This window comes from Gavialis gangeticus, unplaced genomic scaffold (genome assembly GCF_001723915.1).
Source record: "Gavialis gangeticus isolate Ggan-Ray unplaced genomic scaffold, GavGan_comp1, whole genome shotgun sequence".
Lineage (NCBI taxonomy): Eukaryota > Metazoa > Chordata > Crocodylia > Gavialidae > Gavialis > Gavialis gangeticus.
In genome coordinates this window covers 165,468,055-165,475,135 of record NW_017728992.1, presented here as the reverse complement: position 1 = coordinate 165,475,135, position 7,081 = coordinate 165,468,055, and the positions used below count along the sequence as shown (strand labels likewise).

The 7,081-nt window shown below is 42.8% G+C and overlaps 1 protein-coding gene across 1 annotated transcript in view; it reads right to left on the bottom strand.

The window, feature by feature from the left end:
• Positions 1-7,081, bottom strand: part of RIMS2 (regulating synaptic membrane exocytosis 2) — a 1,108,253-nt gene that overhangs the window by 224,958 nt on the left and 876,214 nt on the right. The window lies entirely within an intron of this gene.

The following is a 7,081-nucleotide window of genomic DNA, read 5'->3' as shown; positions in this document are numbered from 1 at the left end:
TATCCTATAGCCCAGACTGAGAGCACATAGCTACAAAAGTTTCACCAGTCTGAGGAACACAGGATAAAGACTACCAGCATCCGGTGTATGAAGATGTGAGAAGGGCTTGAGCTTTGAAGCTGAGCTTTGAAGTTTTAGGATATGGACAACTAATACATATATCAGTATATAATTTATATTGGTTTTGTATGCCAATCTAAATTGCACTAGGATATGAATCAAGTGGGCATGAAGTTATCCTGGGGTAGCTGCACACAGACAGCTATTATATCAGTTAATGGTGAGAAGAGCAGGTAAAAAAAAGCCTGTTTGTCTTGAGTAAATAAGACCCTAGAATAAGCTGTGAACATACAACCCATGCATCACTGTAAATTACACCAGTGTAGTTTCTCTGCCTAGTTTTTCTCAGAGTAATCCATGGGTAGGGCTAGATGGCATGTGTTCACTCCATTTTTACAAAGGTATGAAGGCTGATTACACTGGTGTATCAATGGCCTGAAAGGAAAAGATCACTACTTTTCTGGTAATTTCTGCTGTTCTTTTGGTTGGCATTCATAAGACATGCAAGTTTTTTTTTTTACCAACAACAAAATACAAGAACAGAAAAAAAAAAACCCCAAAAAGAGAGAGACAAATTTTGCTCCATTACAAAATTAAATTAAATGTTTTAATATTTTCTCATAACAGCACAGCTCAGAAGGAATGCACAGATAAGTGCACAACTTAAGCAAAAAGCTGAAGCAGTAAAAAGAAAAAAAAGATAGGAACTTTAGAGAGTGAGATGAAATAATACATTGTGAAAAGATTGGCAGTGAATGATGCCTTTGCAGTTTAGAATCTTTCCCTATTCAGTTTCCCAAACTAATTTATTTCACCCAAATGTATACATATAGAATGTGTGTTCTATATGGAAGTTTGTTGTTCAAAATTTAAACTGGCCTGACCCAGTTAATTTATGATGAGATTGCAAATCAACATCTTGCTGTAGTTTTGATACTACTACTTTCCCAAATTAAAGGGTCTTGGTTTCTAAATGTGTTTTGCACACAACTTTTGAAAACTACAAGACTTAGACCATCGTTATATATTAACTGGATTATACTACTTTTAAAATATAAATAGTATATATGATATATATGGTTTATAGGGGGGTTGTTAAAATATGAACATCAACTATATCATCCATCTCATTTTCAGTAAAAATTATAGAAAGCAGAGCTGTAAAAGACCTTTTACATTTTTCAATATATCCCCTTTCTCACGTAAATTTGATATCCTATCCTAGTAATAGATTATACCACAGTTGCTTCATTGGACCCACTAGAATCCCAGTCTTTGCTACTTGCCTCACTACTCTTATACTTTACTTCATTAATGCTAAATAATACTACATCCAGTACAGTTACACATAACTAAAGATCTACGTTCATCTACAGACCACACTTCCCCCTATTTTAAGACAAAAAGCAAAACACTACAAAATGAAACTAATCACCATAATTTCACCCTTGGTCACTTACCATCTAATCACCAATATGTCTTTCACACAAGATTCTGAAGAAAGTACTCTTTTCTCTTCTGATCCTTCTTGGAGGATACAGTTCCCAAAAGCTTGGCTTTTAACCATTTCATGATACTTAGACCATCCTTTTTTGAAACAATGTATTATTTTTACTACTTGCCTCCACTTATGATTATTCTTTTTTGATATTATTGAACCTAATTGTACTTGTTAATGTGACTGATCACTGGGTTTCTTAAGTTCCATGAAAGTAAACCATGTTTCTTCCATTTTTTAGTTTTAATGCGAATCTTACTATTTCTTTCTCAATAATAACAAAGCTTGCTATTCCCATTACTTTTCTTTTATTATACAATGCCCTGAGGCTCTATTCTTGGCCTTTCTCTCTTCTCTATATATCTCCTCTACTGCCTCAGAATAATACAGTCCTGTTTCTAGGTAGAACTTTATGGTTATTTAGTCTGGAGAAGAGAAGCCTGACGGGGGATTTGATAATAATCTTCAAATAACTGAAGTGTGATTACAGAGAGGATGGAGATGGCCACAGGAGACAGGACTAAGAATAAGGGCCTCAAGCTGTAGCAGGAAAAATGTAGGTTGGAGATTAGGAGGAACTTTCTGACTATGATGTAGTCAAGCATTAGAACAGACTACCCAGAAAAACTGTGGAATCTCCATCCTTGGAAGCTTTCAAGAGCAGGTTAGATCAGTGGCACTCAACCTTTTCATCCAGTGTGGGTGGGCCAACATCACAACTGGGGGTGGGCTAAAGTCACAATTTAGGAGGCATGGCCCAGCCCCAGCTTGGCTGGGTGGGGGGAAAGGAGACATGTCCTAGCCCTGCAGGGGAAAGGGGATGTGGCCCAGCCCCAAACCAGTTATGCAAGGGAAGGAGCGTGGCCCACCCCCAACCTGGCCATTCCCCCTTCCCATACAACGAAAGGGGGCATGCCCCACCCCAAGCTGTGGGGCATGTGGCCTGGCCACAACTTGGCCAGGCAGAAGAAAGGGTCATGGCCTGGTTTGGGTGGGGGAGGGGAAGTAGGAGTAAGCCAGCCCCAAAGCAGCTGACAAGAGGAAGTGGGGATGGCCCTGGTAAGATCAAACCATGCAAGGGGCATGCCCTGGCTCTGACTCACTGCATGGGGCTTGGGATGGTCCTGCTTTGAGCAGGGGATTGGACTAGAAGACCTCCTGAGGTCCCTCTTTCAACCTTAATTTTCTATTATTCTATCATTGTGGCAGTGGGGAGAGGAGGTGGTATTAAATACCACTGCTCCTCTGCTGCCAAATTTCCCAATGGATGGGGAACCCCCACGGGCTGGATTTCTAGGTTCCTCAGGCCAGAGCTTGAGAACCCCTCAGTTAGACAGACACTTGGCTGGAATAATTTAGTCAGGTATGATCCTGCCTTGAGCAGAGGTTGGACTAAATGACTCTGTGAGGTCCCATTCAGCCGTGCTTTCCTATGATGTCAAGGCAGAGGAAACTGTACCTAGGAATAGGCTAGAGGAATACTTCATAAATTACTTAAGCAATCTAAGACTACTGGCTGCTGTCTTTCATGCTAATCTTTGAAACATACCTGTGATACTCCGGTGTTCTATAATATTAGCTCTCTAATTTCCACATTCTTCCTGCCATGTCTTTCCACTAGAACTCAGTCATTCAAATTTCAACTTTGTTTCCAATACCAAAAATACCGAACTTATTCTTTACCTGTTTCTACTCTCATGTCTTTTGTCTGTAAGTCTACATATTACACATCCCAATATACTTGTTAAACTCCCTATTTGCCTTGATTAAATCTATATTGAAATACTTAATAGCGCATCTCTCATATGACTCACTTTTGGAACTCACTTTCACTGAATATTATCTAAGCACAATTCTTGGTAAGATTCTAAAAAGGATTAGATACGTATTTGAATAATAAATATTCAGTTACACCAGTTAAAAGAAAAATGTATATAGCAGCATTAAAATTGTACTCCCCTGAAGGGATAGGAAGGGCTGCCCTGCAGAGGGACAGAGTGTGAAGAGACAAAAAGTTTGTCCCAGTAGGGACATCGTTTGCCCTGATGATAAGTGAAGCTGCTTTGGAGGCAGCCCTCTTTGAAGTGGGAGGAGTGATGTAGCCCCAGCAGGGGTTTGAATGAGAGGAACTTTAGCAAAAGACCAGAAAGAGTCCTGGCCGGAGATTGGCTGAGAGGGCTTGTTTAAAAGGGATGAGCAGTTTTTCCAGGGGAGGAGAACAACAAGAGGAGAGTGGGTGAAAGACAGGCTGGAGGCCAGGAAAAGGACCTTGCCATGGCCGTTCCTCAGACAGCCCCTGTCAGAGTTCTGCAGAGGTGGCAGCTAGCAGCTACACCGGAAAGAAAAACAGTGTATCCTTTCTTCCTCTTGTCCCCCTTGCAGCCCTGCCAGGGCAGGCACAAAAGAGGATCTGCCTGTCAGGAGACTCCGAGTCTGAGAAGCCCTCCTGCAAGCCCCCGTGTGCAGTGGGTTAGCATAGGACAGGAGGGGGACACAGGACTCAGGAGAGACTGCTTGAGACTACCATGGTTCTCTCCGTGAGTGAGAAGGCATTGGGGAGGGGCACCATCACTGGGTTATGTTATGTAACATTTTTTGTTTTATTGTATTAGTTATATGTTATCTTGTAAATAATTAAAATAATTTTATAATGGTCTGCAAGGTTGTTTTGATTGTAAGGAAAGGCTCTCTGCTTGGGGACCCTGCAGCAGCTACCCAAGGAACTGAGCAGGGCCACCAGCTACTGGGTACTCCAGGATCCCATTATTCAGGTGAGGGCACAGGTGGCATTGTGCCCAGGGTTACATTTATTAAAAAGTCAACTTCAATCTTCAGCAAACTATGAAGAGCCACTGCGTTAGGAAAGAAAACCCTTTCTCTACATGCTTGTTAAATATTGTATAATTGTCAATGATGGAGGTTTTATATCTTTCTTAGAATAATTTTATACTGAACTTTGCATAGACAGGACAGGACAGTATGGGCCAATGGTCTGGTTCAGTATGACTTTTCCCATTGTCCTTTTTATGTTGTTATAACTTGTACTTCCATAGCAATTAATTGGTTATTTTTCTCACCTCACAGCTGTTATGAGGGAATCTCTTGATGGTAATTTCCAACAAAAGAAAGAAACAAAATGGAGATATAGCAGGTTACCCTGTACTTTCATGTCATCCATGGCTTAGGTAGAGATGCTCTAAGATAAGACAATACTTCACCTCTCACTTATGCTAGACTGAAGATCAGACACCTGTTCTATGCATAGACCATGAGTTTGTCCACATCAAATCACTAGTATAAAAGATGATTGATAGAAACCAGTTAATCAATAACATTTATTTTGTCTCCATGTAATATTATCATTTAACTAAGAAAAACTGAACCAAGAGTTTTTCTTAGTTAAATGATAATATTTAGAAAGAGAATATAGAACGCTCTCAAAATTATATTATTAGATCTTATAAGATTCATAGAATCATATATTCATAGATTGTTAGGCACTAGAAGAGACCTTGCAGATCATCGGGTCTAGCCCCCCTGCTCTAGGCAGGAAGACAACTGGGGTCAAGTGACCTCAACGAGGTGACTGTCCAGTCTCTTCTTGAAAACCTCCAGGGTAGGTGGCTGCACCACCTCTGAAGGGAGTTCGTTCCACAGTCTGGACACCCTGACCATGAAGAAGTTTTTCCTTGTATTAAGCCTGAAGCAGCCTTCCAGGAGTTTATATCGATTGGTCATGGTCTTCCCCAGGGGTGCCCTAGTGAACAGACGTTGACCAAGGTCCTGATGCACTACTCTGGCATAGCAGTAAGCCACTATCAAGTCCCCCTCCCAACCTTCTCTTCTTTAGGCTAAAGAGGCCCAGGTCCCTCAGCCTTTCCTCGTATGGCTTGCCTTGCAAGTCCCTGATCATAGGGGTGGCTCTTCTCTAGACCCTTCCAAGTTTTTCCAGATGCTTATTGAAGTGTGGCACCCAGAACTGGATGCAGTACTCCAACTGCAGTCTCACCAGTGCTGAGTACAATGGGAGTATCACTTCCTTAGTTTTACATGAGATGCGTCGGGCAATGCATGCCAGCATGTTGTTTGCCCTGCTGGCCACCGCATTGCACTAACAGCTCATGTTTATACAGTGGTCATTACCCCTAGGTCCCTTTCAGCCATGGTGCAGGTCAGGCTGTCACCTCTGAGCCTGTATGTATGTTGAGGGTTATCTGCCCCCAGATGGAGCACCTTACACTTGGAAGTGTGAAACTTTGTCTGGTTCCAGTCTGCCCAATTCTCTGGCATGTCCAGGTCTACCTGTATTAGCAGCCTGTCTTCTGGCGTCGCCACACTGCCCCATAACTTGGTGTAATCCATGAATTTGGCCAGCAAGCTTTTAACTCCCACATCCAAATCATTGATAAAGATGTTGAAAAGCACTGGTCCTAGCACAGACCCCTGAGGGATACCACTGGCCACTTTAAGCCAAGATGAAACTGAGCTATCTGGTATGGGAAATCATTCTATTTTAAATATTGGAATGTTAACACTTGCAGGGAAGTAATATATCTTATAAATTTCTGGATATGACTTATGTAATTAAGAAAGTATTATCTTTTAAAATAAGGTCCATATCACCTAACATCATCATTCCAACACTATCAATTCCATATCAGATTTTTCATCCCAATATGGTTGTCATCCACATGGGGATGAATGACGCAGCCAGGGGCAACCCTGACCACATTATGAAGGATTTCAAGGCTCTGGGCAACAAGCTTAAGGAGACAGGGGCGCAGGTGGTATTCTCCTCTCTTCTTCTGGTGAGTAGGCGGGGACAGCGAAAAGAGGCCTGCACTGGCGAGGTCAACCAGTGTTTACACAGTTAGTGCCACCAGGCAGGCCTTGGGTTCTTTGATAATGACCCACGCTTTCAGGTGGGGGGGCTTGCTGGGGTGGGATGGGCTTCACCTCTCTCCTAAAGGCAAGCGTGTCTTCTCTTCCAGGTTGGCTGATCTTGTATGGTGAGCTTTAAACTAGCATCACCAGGGGAGGGGGCCACAGGAAGATGAGGAGACACCACCCGAGCAAAACAGGTAACAAATGCTGGGAGTGCCCAGGTAAGAAACAGGGGTCCAAACAGCCTCCCAAATCTGGGGGTGGCACACGCACCTAGGCAGGGCCTTAAATGCCTATATACCAAGGCTCGTAGTATGGGGAATAAGCAGGAGGAACTTGCCCTCAGAATAGCCAGTTCAGACCCAGACATAATAGGGGTAACAGAAACTCGGTGGGATTCATCCCACGACTGGATAGTTAGCATTAGGGGCTATAGGCTTTACAGGTGAGATGGAGAAGGAAGGAAAGGCAGGGGTGTGGCGCTCTATGTCAAAGAGCAATACATATCCTCTGCCAGCAAAATGGGGTCAGATGCAAGATGGACTCGAGGGGAACGCCTCCAGACCTCAGGTTGGGGAGGACCAGGTTAGAGAGCTTCTGGAGGGGCTAGACATGTTCAAATCAGCGGGTCCAGATGCT